The sequence below is a fragment of the Vulpes vulpes genome, chromosome 16 (genome assembly GCF_048418805.1).
Source record: "Vulpes vulpes isolate BD-2025 chromosome 16, VulVul3, whole genome shotgun sequence".
Classification (NCBI taxonomy): Eukaryota; Metazoa; Chordata; class Mammalia; order Carnivora; family Canidae; genus Vulpes; species Vulpes vulpes.
This window is the reverse complement of record NC_132795.1, coordinates 46,522,472-46,542,216: the sequence shown is the minus strand read 5'-3', so window position 1 is coordinate 46,542,216 and position 19,745 is coordinate 46,522,472. Positions and strand designations below refer to the sequence as shown.

The window sequence follows — 19,745 nt, the reverse complement described above, 5'->3', positions numbered from 1 at the left end:
AGGATTAACAAAGAGTCACAGGATTCATGAGTACACATCATGATCCTTACTAACTTCAGTAAAGGAATGATATAAATGCAAGGAGAATTAGCGGAACAATATTTAGAAAGACTTGAAGAATAAATAATGGAAATGATTCAAGGCAGAAAAAAAAAAGGCGGCATGCGAAAATTGTGATCAAGAATATTCTTAAAGATATCAGAACAAAGGGTTCGTTTCCAAGATCTATAAAGAACTTATTAAACTCAACAGCAAAGAAACAATCCAATCATGAAATGGGCAAAAGACCTGAACAGAAATCTCACAGAGGAAGACATAGACATGGCCAACAAGCACATGAGGAAATGCTCCGCGTCACTTGCCATCAGGGAAATACACATCAAAAAAGGTGAGATACCACGTCACACCAGTGAGAATGGGGAAAATTAACAAGGCAGGAAACCACAAATGTTGGAGAGGATGTGGAGAAAAGGGAAACCCTCCTGCACTGTTGGGGGGAATGGGAACTGGTGCAGCCACTCTGGAAAACTGCGTGGAGGTTCCTCAAAGAGTTAAAAGTAGACCTGCCCTACGACCCAGCCAGTGCACTGCTGGGGATTTACCCCAAAGATGCAGATGCAATGAAACGCCTGGACACCTGCACCCCGATGTTTCTAGCAGCGATGTCCACAATAGCCAAACTGTGGAAGGAGCCTCAGTGTCCATCGAAAGATGAACGGATAAAGAAGCTGTGGTCTATGTACACAATGGAATATTCCTCAGCCATTAGAAATGACAAATACCCACCATTTGCTTCGACGTGGGTGGAAGTGGAGGGTATTTTGCTGAGTGAAATAAGTCAATTGGAAAAGGACAAACATTATATGCTCTCATTCATTTGGGGAATATAAAAATAGCAAAAGGGAATAAAGGGGAAAGGAGAAAAAATGAGTGGGAAATATGAGAAAGGGAGACAGAATATGAAAGGCGCCTAATTCTGGGAAAGGAACTAGGGGTGGTAGAAGGGGAGGTGGGTGGGTGGTGGGGGTGACTGGGTGACCGGCGCTGAGGTGGGCACTTATGGGATGAGCACTGGGTGTTATTCTATATGTTGGCAAATTGAACACCAATAAAAAATAAATTTATAATAAAAAATAAAGAAAAAATAAAGTTTCCCCGAAAAGTTTAAAACTACTTTAAAATTTTCTACTTTTCTCTTTATTTTTTAAATTGTTTATTATTTTTAATATTTATTAGAGTTTTTATGTATTTATTTAACAGAAAGAGAGACAGAGAGAACATGAATTGGGGGAGAAGCATAGGGATAAGCAGACTTCTCGCTGAGCAGGGAGACCCAGGCAGCGGTCTACCTCAGAACCTTGCTAGAGTATTACCTGAGCCAAAGGCAGATGCTTAACTGACTGAGCCACCCAGTGGCCTACTTTCCTCTTTAAATATATCTCACCTCATTCCTCTGCTACATTATATCATTCTTTAAGCAGATTAAGACCTTTATTTTTTGTTATATATTTTATTTATTTATTCATGAGAACACTGAGAGAAAAAGAGAGAGAGAGGGAAGCAGAGATAGAAACAGAGGAGAAGCAGACTCCATGCAGGAAGCCTGATGTGGGATTCGATCCCAGGACTCCAGGATCACGCCCTGGGCTGAAGGCAGCCGCCAAACCACTGAACCACACAGGGATCCCCAGATTAAGAGCTTTAAAATAAAATTAGGACACCTGGGAGGTGCAGTGAGTTAAACAGTGGACCCTTGGTTTTGGCTCAGGTCATGATCTCAGGGTCCTGGGGTCCAGTCCATGTGGGGCTCCCTGCTCATAGTCGACTTGAGATTCTCTCGCCCTTTCCCTCTGTCCCTCCCACTTGTGCTCGCTCTCTCTTTAAAATACGTAAGTCTTTAAAAATGTAAAATGTTACAGAATCTTTATGACAGAATTATTACTGGAGACTACCTTAGGACTACAGTTCCCTCATTTACTATGTTCACCTTTCGTTTAAAAAAGTATCTAAGAATATTCTTTTTTTTATAAATTTATTTCTTATTGGTGTTCAATTTGCCAACCTATAGAATAACACCCAGTGCTCATCCCATCAAGTGCCCCCCTCAGTGCCCATAACCCAGTCACCCCCACCCCCCTTCCACAACCCCTAGTTCGTTTCCCAGAGTTAGGAGTCTCTCATGTTCTGTCTCCCTTTCTCATATTACCCACTCATTTTTTCTCCTTTCCCCTTTATTCCCGTTCACTGATTTTTATATTCCCTAAACGAATGAGACCATATAATGTTTGTCCTTCTCTAATTGACATCGGGGTGCAGGTGTCCCGACGTCATTGCATCTGTATCTTTGGGGAAAATCCCCAACAGTGCAATGGCTGGGTCATAGGGCAGGTCTATTTTAACTCTTTGAGGAACTTCCGCACAGTTTTCCAGAGTGACTGCACCATTCCACATTCCCACCAACTGTAAGAGGGTTCCCTTTTCTCCACATCCTCTCCAACAATTGTGGTTTCCTGCCTTGTGAATTTTCCCCATTATCACTGGTGTGAGGTGGTATCTTATGGTGGTTTTGATTTGTATTTCCCTGATGGCCAGAGATGTGGAGGATTTCCTCATGTGCTGGTTGGCCATATATATGTCCTCCTCTGTGAGATTTCTGTTCAGGTCTTTTGCCCAATCCAATGGATTGGATTGTTTGTTTCTTTGCTGTTGAGTTTAATAAGTTCTTTTTAGATCTTGCATACTAGCCCTTTATCTGATACATCATTTGCAAATATCTCCTCCCATTCTGTAGGTTGTCTTTTAGTTTTGTTGACTGTATCCTCTGCTGTGCAAAAGCTTCTTATCTTGATGAAGTCCCAATAGTTCATTTTTGCTTTTGTTTCTCTTGCCTTCAAGGATGAATCTTGCAAGAAGTTCCTGTGGCCAAGTTCAAAGAGGGTGTTACCTGTGTCCTCCTCTAGGATTTTGATGGAATCTTGTCTCACATTTAGATCTTTCATCCATTTTGAGTTTATCTCTGTGTATGATGCAAGAGAGTGGTCTAGTTTCATTCTTATGCATGTGGATGTCCATTTTCCCAGGACCATTTATTGAAGAGACTGTCTTTCTTCCAGTGGATAGTCTTTCCTCCTTTGTCGAATATTAGTTGACCATAAAGTTGAGGGTCCACTTCTGGATTCTCTCTTCTGTTCCATTGATCTATGTGTCTGTTTTTGTGACAGTACCACACTGTCTTGATGACCACAGCTTTGTAGTACAACATGAAGTCTGGCATTGTGATGCCCCCAGCTATGGTTTTCTTTTTTAAAATTCCCCTGGCTCTCCGGGGTCTTTTCTGATTCCACACAAATCTTAAGATGATTTGTTCCAACTCTCTGAAGAAAGCCCATGGTATTTTGTTAGGGATTGCATTAAACATGTAAATTGTCCTCCAAACATTACATGTTCTCATTCATTTGGGGAATATAAATAATAGTGAAAGGGAACAGAAGGGAAGGGAGAAGAAATGGGTAGGAAATATCAGAAATGTGGGCGACCACAAACTAGCTGGAGTAACTGAATCAAACCAGGCCCGGACTTGCGTCCCTCATTCACTCAAAAGGCTCGGGAGCCTAAAGGGTGAATAGTTGGTAGACGCTTGAGAAAGGCCTTGAGCAATGGTTGTCAGGGCTCGCTTGTACGTGGTCGCCCACATAACACAGTAGATACAACTTATTCTGACCTGGTCATAAATGTAAATAAGGGTCTGTCTGTCCTTGCTGGTCTGTTTAACATACCTAATATTCCTTTGAAGTATGCACATCCGGAGCAACAAGCTTATCTATTTACCAAGGTCTTCTGGCACCTGTGAGTCTGTCTTGCATGCTTAGAAAGGGGAACTTTGGAGGGTTTCACAAACCTGCTAAAAGTAAACACCTTCTTGGCTTTGTTTTGCTCATGCCATAAAATGTTGTAAAACCTTGAATAAAGCTGGCACTGCTTGGGCATCATCCACTGTGTCCCTCCTGTCCCCATCTCTTTACATATCTTTTATTTTCCTCATCCCCCTATCCTCAAGACGTGATCGTGTTGCTGCAGCACGCGCAACACAGAAAGGGAGAGAGAACATAAAGGCTCTTAACTCTGGGAAATGAACTAGGGATGGTGGAAGGGAGGACAGTGGGGGGTGGGGGTGAATGGGTGACGGGCACTGAGGGGGGCACTTGACGGGATGAGCACTGGGTGTTTTTCTGTATGTTGGCAAATTGAACACCAATAAAAAATAAATAAATAAATAAATTTATTATTTAAAACAATGTAAATTGTCCTGGGCAGCATGGACATTTTCACAATATTAATTCTTCCAATCCATGAGCATGGAATATATTTCCATCTCTTTGTTTCTTCCTCAATTTCTTTCAGAAGTGTTCTATAGTTTTTAGGGTATAGATCCTTTACCTCTTTAGTTAGGTTTATTCCTAGGTATCTTATGCTTTTGGGTGCAATTGTAAATGGGTTTGACTCCTTAATTTCTCTTTCTTCAGTCTCATTGTTAGCGTATAGAAATGCCACTGACTTCTGGGCATTGGTTTTGTATCCTGCCACACTGCCAAATTGCTGTATGAGTTTTAGCCATCTTGGGATGGAGTCTTTTGGGTTTTCTAAGTAGAGTATCATGTCATCGGTGAAGAGGGAGACTTTGACTTCTTCTTTGCCAATTTGAATGCCTTTTATTTCTTTTTGTTGCCTGATTGCTGAGGCTAGGACTTCTAGTACTATGCTGAATAGCAGTGGTGAGAGTGGACATCCCTGTCTTGTTCCTGATCTTAGGGGAAAGGCTCCCAGTGCTTCTTGGGGGAAACTTTAGTTTTTAATATAGAGGATAAGGGGATCCCTGAGTGGCTCATCAGTTTAGCACCTGCCTTCAACTCAGGGATCGGTGTTGGGATCCTTGGATCGGGTCCCATGTCGGGCTCCCTGCGTGGGGCCTACTTCTCCCTCTGCTTGTGTCTCTGCCTCTCTCTCTCTCTCTCTCTCTCTCTCTCTCTCTATATATATATATATATATATATATAAAATATTTTAAAAAATAATATAGAAGATGAACCTTGAACCAAGTGATAGAGGTAGTTATCAAAATATTTTAACTGAAAAAAAAACAGGACAACAAAATTATAACTTTATCTTATTTAGCAGTGATGTTATATTATGCATAGTATATTCCTTTTTACAGTTGTAAAAAATATGCAAGTCTTGTGTTGTGAATCCATTTTATTGGGAAAGAGTGGTAAATCTAATGGGATGATATAGAGCCCTCAATTGGATTTGGTCACATATGTAGTCCAGATCATCTCAACAACACTTTATTCTTTTGAGGATATGTTGTTGAAATAGCTCTTACTGTAGGAATGATGGACAGACCATACATTTGCAGAACAGGGTTGGACATAGACAGTCTCAATTGCCAGAGTCAAGATGGATGTCTCAGTGTTTTCCTCTAACCTGCTAGCTCTGCCACCTGCACATTTGAGAGAGACATGAGAGTGAGGACATATACCACAGCCCCTCGCCAGTTACACATAGCCCTTCAGCAGCCTTGCAGTCCCAGCCTGGCTGGTAATCACTATTTCTGTTCTTCCTGATGTGAAGGCCTCCCACCCACAGTAATAGCCATATGGCCTCTGCATACCTTCATAGGCACCCACTGGCTAAGACTAGTCAGTGCCCTGGGGTGTTCTTTCTGCCTTGCACAGAACTGTAAAAGAGTTTAGGCCCAGGAAAACCTGCAAACTTCTCTGCCACCAGGTATAATGTAACTACAGCTTCTGCAAGGAGGTTCAAACCTGACCTGGAGATTCAATCCCCCTTCAAAATCATACTTCGTTGTTAAATTCTCCTTGGGTCTTAGGATATATTGTAACATTCTCATATCTTATGGTTACTAACCTAGCATAGGTTAATAATCCTTGATATTAAACTTCCCCTGTTTAAATCACTGTGTGGTTTCTGTCTCCTGATAGAACCCAGGTAGAAACACCAATATAAAGAATGTGAGATAGGGACGCCTGGGTGATTCAGGGGCTGAGCGTCTGCCTTCTGTTCAGGTTGTGATCCTGGAGTTCGGGGATTGAGTCCCGTATTGGGCTCCCTACATGGAGCCTGCTTCTCCCTCTGCCTGTGCCTCTGCCTCTCTCTGTGTGTCTCTCATGAATAAATAAATAAAATCTTTTTTTTTTAAAAAAAGAAGGTAAGATAGAACAGCAACATAGATCCTCTGAATATTAACATATTAACAAACGAAGGTTGCAAACAAGGTTAAATCAATATATTTGACAACTTAGATGAAATGGAAAAGTTATGTGGAAGATGTAAATTATAGACCTGACACAAAGTAGAAAATCTGCATACTTTTATTTCTGTTATGAAAATTGAATACCTAAGTCTTTTCACAAAGAAAATTCCAAATTTACGTTGCCTTACTGGTGAATACTATCAAAAGGACAAATAATCCAATCCTTCAAAGCATGTGAGCAGAGAACACTTTCTCACTCATTCTGTGAAATCAGCATAAATATGATACTGACACCAGGCAAAGAAATTACCAATATCTCTCATGATCATAGATGCAAATATCCATAACAATATACTAGTGAACAATGATAACTAAAAATGGTCAAGAAAATTTATTGAATGCTTCATAAAGAAAGATACATGAATAGCCAATAGGCAAATGTAAAGAAGCTCAATATCATTAGTTATGAGGAAATTCAAATTATAAATGAGTCACACGCTCACTAGAATGGCTACAATTAAAATGTAAGCTGACAACATAAATCATGACAAGGATGGAGAGTAACTGGAAGTATCATATATTGCTGAAAGACATGTGAAATGGTATATAACACTTAAGAAAATATTCTGGCAGTTTTATATAAACATAGTTATATAATGGGTGACGGGCACTGAGGGGGGCACTCAGTCTTAGTAATTGCTCTCCTAGTTAATATCTAAGAAAAATGAAAACGTATATTGCCAAAAATTATACACATAAAGTTAGGACAATAGCTACTTTGGTTGAATCTCGACTGACAGAGGGTAATAGAGACTTGTTTTGATTGCTGGTAATATTCTATATATTTATCTGGGTGGTGGTTATAGGGTTGTATATCTTTGTAAAGATTAATTAACCAGTAAAATTTAATTGTGTACATTTCTTGTAAATTTGTTATATGTCAGTAAATTATTAAAGATGAAACAATGAGGGGCACTAGAGTGGCTCAGTGGTAGGCTCAGGTTGTGATCCTGGGGTCCTGGGATCAAGTTCCTGCATGGAGCCTGCTTCTCCCTCTCGTGAATAAATAAATAAAATCTTTTTTTAAAAAGAAATGGAATAGAAAATTTTCCAGAAAAAAAAGAAAGAAAGAAAATTTTCCAGAAAAACAAACACTAAGTGAATTCATCATCAGTATACCTGCACTAAAAGAAAAAATAATAAAGTGCTCTTTATAACTAAGAAAAATAATGATGTGTATCCTTGAGAATGTCATGAGTACTTCATTAAGTATATAATAAGAAAGAAAATAAGGTGGAAAGTTAAATAAACATTGTATAAAAACAATAATAAAAATATCTTGCAGGATTAAAATATGTGGAGAATTTTAAAAACAACAAATATTTCAGAAACATTCACATCCTGGGATAACTGCTACAAAAAATTGAGGTTGTTTTAGTAATTTCCTATATGCCAGCATAAGGAATAAAAAGAGTGACATAATAAATTCATTGGCTTCCTTAGCACTTTGGAATCTCTGAAAATTGGCAAATTAGACTCTTACATCTTTTAAATCCCTGAAGGAATTAATATAAGTTAGAGGATTACAGCTCAGCCTTTAGTTTTGAAAAAAAAATCTGAATTCCATCCAAACATCAAGCATCCTGTACTTTAAATAAAGGTGATGGATATGTTAATTATCTTGATTGTGGTGATGGTTTCACAGATATGTGCATAGGTACAAAGTCATCAACTTGTATACATTAAATATATGCAGTTTTTGTATATCAGTTATACATCAATAAAACAGTTTAAAAAAGAATAAACAAAACTTGAGGAGTCTAGAGCACTTTATTTCATGAATAAATTTTCTAGAACTATTCCCTAAAAACTCTGTGTCTATATAATAGAAGAATTTTTAACATATCTATAATGTCATTCAATATTAGGTTGCCTGTGTTAGATAACACATCTAAGTACTCGACAGTGGAAAAATATTAGAAGGTACATTTTCAGTTTTACATTTAGAATGGCCTTGCTCACCTACTTATCCAGTTCTCTGATTCGGAGTAAATTCTGAAATGTCCAACACAGTCCCGGAAAGATATTCAAAGGAATTGGCATTGGGAAAGTAAAATTAGGAAGGTAGATTGTTCTGCCTTAAAGAGAACTGATTTCTCTCTTAAGGGGTATAAGCACATGCCTTGCTACCATAAGCTTAATATTAAGCCAATTAGTTAAGAGAAAATCTTAGAAATATTGTGAATATGTGAATATTAGGAAGAAATATATACTCCCTACTCTTCATACTTCTCTCCATGTGGAGGTACATTCCCTTATTAATAATTTTCAAAAAGTAAAAACAATCACACAATTCATACAATTGTTCAACAAACACATGCTAAAATGTTTTATTCAACAGTTAAGCCAGTAAGATGGTAAGGCTATTCAAAAGAGAATTCAAGGGATAAACACTATACAATCAAAAGACTAATATCCTATAGTGCCATAAAACTGTAATATTTAGAATAGCTTTTCTGCTGAACAGTTAATGTGTCACTTCAAGGTGTGTGGTCTTTAAGCAAACAAGTAAATAATAAAGTCTACTTCCTGTGTATTTTCCTAATAATTTTTGGGTGAATCTGTAAAATAGTTACATTATAAAGATGGGCAGTCATTCTCCTGCTTTGTTTCTCTAAGTTTTGAGGATTTTTAAAATAATTCTTTTGTGCAATTTTCCTGGTCTCTCCCCTATCTATCCTTCCACTGGTTGAAAAGACTTATCTGATGGATAGATTTTGAACGAGGACCTGGGTATGCTAGCTAGCCCTTTACCCTTTTATGTTATCTTTTCTACAGCTAGATTTCAGACTGCTTGAAGTCACCAATAAAAGATTTCCCCCTGGTTGATGGACTTGATTTGGACTAGCACTGTCTATCTGATATATATGACTAACTCAGGAATTTCTAATTGGGATGTTCAAAGCCATGTGTTCAATAATTCTATCCATAATAAAACTGGAATTTAATTTTTTAAATATTTTATTTATTTATTTATGAGAGACACACAGAGAAAGGCAGAGACACAGCAGGGTCCTGGCAGGGAGCCCAATGTGGGATTCAATCCCAGGACCCTGGGATCACGCCCTGGGCTGAAGGGAGATGCTCAACCACTGAGCCACCCAGGCATCCCTAAAACTGGAATTTTAATATCCATATATCTAACTGACTCAGAAATCAAGCAAAGAATAAGTGTGGGATTCCTTCACAATTCCAGCAGTGGTGAGGATCCCAACCACTTTTGTGAATATTATGTGGCATTACACATTGGAAGTAAAGTGTGGCAATACACTTCAAAATTCAAAAATATAACTGTCCTTTGCCTCAGAAATTCCTCCTCTGATAATTTATACTAAGGAAATAGATGACATTTATATAAAAAAGTTTTTAAATATATAATTTTATAATAGTTAAACATGGGAAGCTTTATCCAATATGGCTTGTCCATAAAAAGAGTACAATGCAGAAAAAAAAAATGAGATACAAATCTATATTTTTACCTTGGAAAAATATTCATAGTTATTGACTCAGAAATTGTATGTATACTATTTTCAAGTATATTTCCATTTTCCACTGGAAGTATAAACAGAAAGCAATTTTCCTGTCTTTGTTAATATTTTGTTATCTATGGGCCAAAGAGTAGCCAGAAATAGCTTTCCATCATAAAATTACTGTTTTGCCCTCAGATTGTGTCTATTAAAATTATCGCACCTTATTTTCTCCAAGGACATGATTCCCACTGCTTCCTCTATTAAATGCACTTGCCTAAATGCCAGACATGTTAGAAGAATTAGTTATGTTCAAACTTTGGTCACAGAGGACCCTTTCTTTATCAATATAGAGAGCCCCTGCACATCCAACAACAGTCTGAGATAATAAAACATTCATGGAACTTCACCGGATAAAAGTGTATCTTTGCCCAGAGAAATCAGAAATCATCTGCCAAACTCTTCTAAAATTCACCTTACATTGCTCATCGTTTAAAATAAATGACAGGTTTTTTATCAGGTTTGCTATTTAAGAATTTTTTTCCTAGGCTTGAAGTGGAATAGATCCTCAATGAGAGTTTGTTGGCAACCCAGAGAACACAATCTGTAGTAAAACATTGGCCGTGTGTGTGCCCAGGAGAGAGGCATTTGTGCATATATTTCATGCCACTTACACTTCCAGTTTTTCATTGGAACCATCAGGCTTACACAGTCACCTAAAGCCATGATTACTTTCCATGAGAGTAAGTATATTCTTATTTGGTAACTTCAGTTTCTTTCTTCATTCAACATTCTAGTTCTTTGGCCTCTGCAAAATATCAGACTGATCTACTTAAATATGAGAAGGCAATAAATTAACTCGGAAATCTCTGAAAAAGCAAGTAGTTATTTATAATGTTAATTTGTTTTAGAAAAATTTTAAGGGATTGGATTTACTGGAAATATTTAATACACACATCGGAAGAGGTGAGTCAGCATCTCTTCACTTTTTTTTAATCCTCAGTATCTACAGCAATACAATCATATAATAGGTTCTCAATAAATATGTTTTTATTTAATTTATGAGTAGTCATAGAAACAGGAGGGACAAACAGAAGTGATCTATCTGCCCCAAAACATCGTACTTATCAATCAATATATATTTATACCAAGATGTAACTGTGCCTTCATTAGAGTGCCAAATTATTAGCAACGTTGTCCTTAGTGAGCAATGAACTAATTATAAACACAAATATTCATTGAACTACAGTAAATTGAAAATACACCTGAATTAAAGGTGTTTACTGGAACATTCATGTAATATCCCAGGATCACAGAAGATAAGCGTTGATGATGAGAAAGAGAGTTTGGGAATCTAGGACAGTGCTCTGAGTTATGATGCCACAATGAAGCTCTCTTTAAGAATTTTCTCAGTTTGGTTAAAAAAGTTCAATTTCTATAATCTTGTCTAAAAGGGTACCTAGTTATCAGTTAATTATTTTCCCCCTGAGCATAGGTGAGTCGTCTTTTCTGCAGAGGTGCCTAAAATGCAAGGTAATTTCCTATCTCTAGCACTCTGATGCTGTTATATGTTACTGTATTGATAGAAGTAACATGCTTCAATTCACCAGACCTTAGAAAAGCACATTTCTAGGTTTCTTGTTGGGTACATATCGCTAGAAATAAGTGAAACTATTCAAATAACAAATTAATTAGTTTTTCCATAAGGAATCCTTTTCTTCCTTGGAATGCAGGGAAAACAAAGGACAGACTCTTTGTTTACAAAAGGAAATAGTTGCCCATAGAATTAATTACCTAAGGATAGTTGAGAAAGAAACGTGAAATACCTATTGCCTCATGTTCAAAATTGCAGTCTCAATTCTGCCCTTAGTATTTCTTTACAGAATATTGAATGGGTTTTCAGAAGCACTAATATTCACAAGCTTTATAAAGAATTCAGGAAAGGAGTGCCTGGGTGGTTCAAGTCATGATCTCAGTGTTGTGAGACTGAGTCCTGCCTGGCCTTGTGTGGAGCATGGAGCCTGCTTAAGATTTTCTCCCTCTCCCTTTGCTCCTCCCCACAAGTTCATGTGCATGCTCTTGCTCTCCCTCACTCTCTCTCTCTCTCAATAACATCAACTTGTCAACACTGACGAGTTAGTCATAAGAGCTATCTTGAGAATGGTCATAGACTACAGTGGGAATGTTAGAGGAAAAGCTACTTCTATCTTAAAGGATTATAGATAGATTCCTAGTGAAATTTATACCGTAACCAAAACTTGAAAGAGGGATAGGGAGGGTAGGGACTGCAAGTATAGAGATCACTAAAGACAAAAGGATCAGCATATGGAAATTTCCACAGATAATTTTAAGCATAGCCTTTTATTGGAACTGCAAGTAAATAAGTGAAGCAAATTGAATCAGGAGATGTGAAACCAGAGGTCTAACTCTATAGACTGTACTCTATTACTTTGGTATACTATGTCTTTTTTTATTGAAATATAACTAACAGACTTATATTAGTTTCAGGTGTGCAATATAATGATTTGACAATTCTGTACATTCTCAGTGCTTATCAAGGTAAGTATACTCTTAATCATCTTTATCTATTTCCCCTAGGCTCCACCCACCTACCTCCTGGCAACCACCATTTTGGCCTCTCTATTTATGAGTCTGTTTTTGTTATGTTTGTCTCTTTTTTTCTTTGTTTGTTCATTTGCTTCTTAAATTCCACATGAATGAAATCATATTGTATTTGTTTTTCTCTGACTTATTTCATTTAGCATTATATCCTGCAGATCCATCCATGTTGATGTACATGGCAAGATTTCATTCTTTTTTAAGCCTGAGTAATATTCCATTGTATATCATGTGGTACATACATACTAGGATAGTAAGACAGCAGCCAGTGCAAGGAGAATAGAATATAACCAGGAGAATAGAACAAAAAATTGGGTAAATTGTGTGAATTAATACAGGAAATATTAGAAAGATCTCCATATGCCCACTAAGAAACTTAAATTTTATAATGAAGGCAAAAGGGAGTGAGGGAAAGGATTAAAATTACTGTTTGAGTTACAAAATTTCCATTTTCAAACTCTTAAAACAATAAATAAAAGTTTATTTTTAAATCCAACTTAATACCAGTCTTTTCTCTCTACCCAAACCCATCACCTCATTCTAGTGAATTGTTATCATGTATCTGTTGACACCCTCAACTCAGCTTCACCTTAATTCTGATATGTTTGCACAGTTCTGATGTTAAGAGGTAAAGAAATATCAGTATCCGTCAGAGCTGACATTATCAAAATATCCATCATCTCTTCAGGTCCTCAAATACCTATTCTGTGCCTTACTACTGTGGAATCCATCTCCTATTTCCCTTCCTGTATTACTCTTACAGTCCAGTGGTTCCCTATTAAAGCTTCAAGACAAAAAATAAAAAATAAAAAAAATAAAGCTTCAAGACACTTTTAGTGTTTCTGCAGCAAATTGCAATACAGGAAAAATCTATGAAGTATCAAACATTCTTTTTAAATTTCCAGCCACCATTAGGCATGAGGACACCATTCTTCTAATTCTATACCAGTCTTGAGAATGGGAAAACTATGTGTCTTTCTAAAGCCCTTTAGCCTATGTTCAAAGAGCAAATAATTGTTCCTATTATTTTCCCCCTTAGATCTCTACAAGGAATAAAAACATCTGAACAAGTCAATTTCTTTCTTTCCTTCTGTTATCCTTGCTCCATATCACTGGAAGAGAGCAGAGGGCCCCAAACATAGAAATCTCATTCAGAACCATCAAATTCTCTAATTTATCCCTCAACTCTTTTATCCTCCGGTAAACAAATTTCATAAATTCTCTAAGGATGAGAAGACTTGTTATTACATATTACTCTGAATAAAATATTTATTGCCTGAAAATATTCCAGTAATCTAAATGCTTGATGCATTTGAAACTTAAAATCCAGAATATATTCCATCTTCTACTCTTTACAATTCTTACCTAAGGCCAAAATTAATTAGCTTTCATGCAATTGAGACATGGATCAAGAGTTTTAAGGATACATCTAGTATGGGATGAATGTCAGTTAATAACAGTTCAGAAACAGTCTTACACAACACATAAAGAAGAACTAGTCCTGGGCAACGTGGATGGAACTGGAGGGTATTATGCTGAGTGAAATAAGTCAGTCGGAGAAGGACAAACAGTGTATGTTCTCATTCATTTGGGGAATATGAATAATAGTGAAAGGGAATATAAAGGAAGGGAGAAGAAATGTTGGGAAATATCAGGAAGGGAGACAGAACATAAAGACTCCTAACTCGGGGAAACGAACTAGGGGTGGTGGAGGGGTGGAGGGCGGGTGTTGGAGGGGAATGGGTGACGGGCACTGAGGTGGACACTTGACGGGATGAGCACTGGGTGTTTTTCTGTATGTTGGTAAATTGAACACCAATAAAAATTAATTAAAAAAAAAAAAAGAAGAACTAGTCATATCTGGGCTTTTTAAAAAATGATTCTGGTTGATTTTAAAATATTGAATGCAGAAGCAAGGACATATGCTTTTGCAATATTTTAGCTATGAGATAAAGACATCCAGGATAAAATTAATATTGTGAGTGAGAAAGTAAAAGAAATAAATTAAGGAGATAACCAAAATGGCAGGACCTAGTGATAAACTGAAAACAGGAGTATAGAAAAGGAAACAATAAGGAATGTCCTTATATGAGACTTAGGATTGACAGAGAAGGATATACAATAGTGAGATGCCCATTTAAAATCTTGAAGTGTGCACATCTACAGAACTCTCAGTAGGAAATAATAAGATAACAAAATAAGAATGTTCAGTGTAGGGATCCCTGGGTGGCGCAGCGGTTTGGCGCCTCCCTTTGGCCCAGGGCGCGATCCTGGAGCCCCAGGATCGAGTCCCACATCGGGCTCCCGGTGCATGGATCCTGCTTCTCCCTCTGCCTGTGTCTCTGCCTCTCTCTCTCTCTCTATCATAAATAAATAAAAAAATTTAAAAAAAATATTTATAAGAATGTTCAGTGTAGCTAATAGTAATGGGTGTTTGCCATATTCCAAATGCAGCTGTATATGCTTTATCTATACTATCTAAATTTATCACTATAACTCCAAGATGTAAATATTATTTTTACCTGAATTTTGCACATGATAAAACCAGAAGATAAAGAAGTTAAGCAAAATTTTCAAAGACATTCAGAAAGGAAAAAAGTGTAAATTCAAACCCTCTAAGTCTGATATAGATGCCCAAGAAATAAGCTGAATGTTGAAATCAGAACAATGTAAGATGTATTTTTCTCTGTAGATATAAATTTTGGAATTAGCCTATTTGAAGTCATCTTATTTATAAGAATCGCCTCATTTATAAGGGAAAGCAAAAGAAAGGATTTTCTAGAGAAGAGATTTCAGATAGATCAACAACCATAGGGATTAGAAAAAGAAAAGTCACAAAAGCGAATGAAACAGACAAAACAGTAGGAAGAAGTTCAAGGAAATGTGAGACAGTGAGAATGAAGCTATAAAGAGTTTCACAAGTTAACAGTTTATAGTCTCATATGCAGCAGAATTTGAATTAAATGAAGACTGAATTGTGTATAATGAGTGAAACAAGAGGGAGGCTAGTGGTGACCTTGGCTAGAGTAGTTTAAATGGTGCAAAAATTAGATGAGTTGATGTACAAATTGTTAATAGGACAAAGGAGACAATTATCATGTAGGTGAAAATGTGAAAGTATAATTAAGAAATAGCTAAAACTTCTTAAATCTGATATTGCTAAATGTCATTTATAATAAGATGGTCGATTATATTAAAACTGAAACAAAGCTAGCCAAAAACAAACAAACAAAAAACCAAGGATTTGACTCTTCAGCTCTATAAACATACTCCTAATGTTCCCTTACTTCTCTGTAATAAATTTTTAATCCAACACATTGCTATGCAATACATACAAGGAGCAATATGTCATTGTCAAATGTGTTTCCATTGTCAAATGGAAATTCAGTTTAGAATTTTAATATCAAGAATCTATCCTTACTGAGAACCCTTTAATGGGAAAAGGCAGAGGGGGAAGTTCTCAAGATCTGGAGAATAGGAAACGGTAGCAGCCAATTAGAGTATTTTACTATCAAAGAAATCTATAAGAAAGTACTGAGTGAGACAGTACAATCCCAGATCTCAGCTTGCAAGCTGGGGAGAAATTCTTCTTAGCACAAGGATATTCAAGGAAGCATCGAAATATATCATATAGATATTCTATTCTAAAAGTAGAAAGAAAATACAACCAAATGTAAATATTACAATATTAAATGTGTAAGTTTGAAGTAAAAGTCATATGGTGAAAACCTGGAAAAAATTGGACTGCTAACACATTTAAATGAATCTTTAAAAAATACATCCAATAAAAATGTATTTTTCCCCAACAAAAATGTCTTAAAGTCCCAAGAAAATGAACTACATAAGCTGACACAGGATAACCTATGTGATAAGTGTTCATTGCCTTTTTAATAACTAATACACATGTAAACTTTAATACTGGAATTATCTTACCAAATACCATTGTTAATTTTTCTTAGTTTTCTCTGCTAGAAACATGTCTACACATAGAAAATTTGAGGAGGGCAGAGTTGTTGATTCAAAAGCAACTTATGAAGATAGGACTCTTTTTCAATGATGTTTATAAGATGATAAGTTGTAGATTTATTAGAAGCAGGAGTAGGACATAGGTGATTCAAATGTGAAGAGTCAGTTTGTGTGATACAAAAAGGTATTTACCGTCATGTGTTTTATGGTAACTTCTCCATTAACCAGTTATATAGGATCACTCAGATTTACTTGAAGTTAGAAGCTGGCCAGGACTTTGAGTTCTTCATATAGTCTCCCTTATTGTTTCAAGCAGATTGGGCAAAAGACAATAGTCAAGGATGAGAAACCAAACGGCGCTAACAACTTTCATCTTGCTGGGACTCACAGAGGACCCTCAACTAAAAATTTTGCTTTTTATGTTTCTGTTTCTTTCCTACATGTTGAATGTATCTGGAAACCTAACCATCATCATCCTCACTCTGATTGATTCCCACCTTAAAACACCAATGTATCTTTTCCTCCAAAATTTCTCCTTCCTAGAAATTTCATTCACAACTGCTTGTGTCCCCAGATTTTTATATAGCATATCATCGGGGGACAAATCCATTACCTATAATGCTTGTGTCAGTCAACTGTTGTTTACAGACCTCTTCGCAGTAACAGAATTTTTTCTCTTGGCCACTATGTCCTATGATCGCTATGTGGCCATCTGCAAACCTCTGCATTACATGACCATCATGAGCAGAAGAGTCTGCAAGAACTTCATTGTCTTCTGTTGGGTAGCAGCACTGATCATCATTCTCCCACCAATTAGTCTAGGTTTGGGCTTGGAATTCTGAGATTCAAACATCATTGATCATTTTTGTTGTGATGCATCTCCTATCCTGAAGATCTCTTGCTCAGACACATGGTTGATAGAACAGATGGTTTTAGTCTGTGCTGTGTTGACATTCATCATCACCCTCATGTGTGTAGTTCTTTTTTACATTTATATTATTGGGACCATTCTAAGGTTTCTCTCTGCTCAGCAAAGGAAAAAAGCCTTTTCCACTTGTTCTTCCCACATGATTATTGTTTCCATTACTTATGGTAGCTGTATCTTCATTTATGTCAAACCTTCAGCCAAGGATGAGGTAGCTATTAATAAAGGGATTTCACTCCTTATTACTTCTATCACACCAATGTTGAATCCCGTTATTTACACACTGAGAAGCAAGCAAGTGAAGAAAGCTTTTCATGCTTCAATTTAAAAAATTGCATTCCTATCAAAGATGTAAAGGAGAAAAAAAAGATGTAAAGGAGAAATGAGTCAATGAATCTAACTGAAAGGAAGGATGGAAAGGCACAAAACCTGAAGCTTCTCCAGTCATACTGACACTCTCACTTTCTTTTTAAACAGCTTAATGTGAACCCTATTCCACTGTTTATTCTCCACTAAAATTAAACTCTGCATATATTTACTCTTTAATTCTGACAGAAATTGATATTTGCTAAATATGTTGCTTGTTATCACTGGAAACACAGGAAACCATGTTTTTGAGTTAGGGGGTGGGGGTTTTGGCATATTTCTACACTATTAGGTGTGACTATGTAGCCTATGTTATAGTTAACAGAATGGTTGTGGAAGTGATGTGAACCATTTTTAGACCTGGTCTATAAAACATCTAACATGTGATTCACCAGCCCTCTTTTTTCCCATCTACCAATCAGATGCCCAGGTTTCAATGACTGTAAGCTTCAGACTGGTGATGAATGACGTTGATTTTCCATCTCAGATATAGTCTTCATCCAAAGCACAGGCAACCACAGCAAACTTTTTGTTTTAAGATTTTAAATGTATTCATGAAAGACACACACACACACACACAGAGAGAAAGAGAGAGAGAGAGAGAGAGGCAGAGACACAGGCAGAGGGAGAAGCATGCTCCATGCAGGGAGCCTGATGTGGGCCTCGATCCCAGGTCTCCAGGATCACGCCCTGGGCCGAAGGCAGGCGCTAAACGTCTGAGCCACCCAAGGATCCCCAACCACAGCAAACTTGATAAAGCTTCTTCTCTGCCCCACTCAACTCAGTTGTCACCAGATTTGACAGGTAAAATATTGCAGAACTATCCCTGCTATGTAGTAAGGGGACTACATTCACAGTTACATCTATTTTGGCTAAATGGATGAAAGTATTATTAGAAGTATATACTGTTAAATTTAATACTATGGAAATTATATCTTGACTATTGTCATCTTCCTCCTCAGATACCCATAAATTCAAATATAGCCCAAAACAACCATATGAGGTAAATAGTACTACAAACAATGTATACAAACTTGTAAGTTATAATACTACCCACCTCCCTTTCACATCTTCTGGCCCTATAAACATCTCGAGCTAAGTGCTTAAATTACTTCCTTTCACATTCACTGTGAGGAGACAATTATTTAAATAAAATTCTAGACTTTGGTCAATCACCTTTTTTGAATAAACAGTGTTTAAATTGCCCTTTACAATTTTCACGGAGTCCATTGCATGGAGGCATTATAGAATATATTATGTCTATGTAATATTTTGTTTTTCTTGACCTTTCATATACATTGGTAGGAGTAATGTAACTGTATCAGAAATATATCTTCAAAAAAAAAAAAAGAAATATATCTTCAAAATACTCTACAAGGGGTTGTGTAAGTAGATGTCAGTCCCTCAATCTCTTTCAGATTCCCTAAGCTTAACTGAAGGAGTAAATTTTAGCCCCATATATAAAGATTTGCCATTCTAAAACACAATGGTCACTATACTTGAAACTCTTACAAGCTAGGATAAGTTGAATAAATCTTAATGAGCATTTTAAGATGTGCATATTGAGCTAAAGTAGTTTTCTCACACATTATGATTGATATTTCACTGGTAATTCTTCAGCGACATCCTAATAACTGATCTTTTTTTGTCTTACTCTTTGAAAGTGTATTTCTCTGAAGGTCTGTCATTAATTAAGGTCCTTTGTCACAGCTTTACCCACCACTGCTAAGGCAAGGCTGTTACCTGTCTGCACCTCACACCCTGGGACCTAAGGTACAGCTATGACTAGACTGCACTGCTCTGTGCTCAGCCCACAGCGGAATGGCTGTACCCTCCCTGGTAGTGGAAACAGTACACCCCACCCAGCGGGGACCTTCCCAGTCATTTGGAGATGCAAGTCTTTTCACAACAAAGCCCATCTTAAAAGACTCCAAGAGGCAACTGCTCCCTCAAATTTGTAGACATCAGCACAAAGCCAGTAGAAAGATGGAAAGGAAAAGCAAGATGACACCATCAAGAGAGCACAATAATTTTCCAATTACTGAGACCAAAGAAATGGAAATCTATGAGT

The 19,745-nt window shown here is 37.0% G+C and overlaps 1 pseudogene; it reads left to right on the top strand.

The window, feature by feature from the left end:
• The first annotated feature begins 16,724 nt into the window (after positions 1-16,724).
• Positions 16,725-17,663, top strand: LOC112912396 (olfactory receptor 6C68-like; annotated as a pseudogene).
• The last annotated feature ends 2,082 nt before the right edge of the window (positions 17,664-19,745 follow it).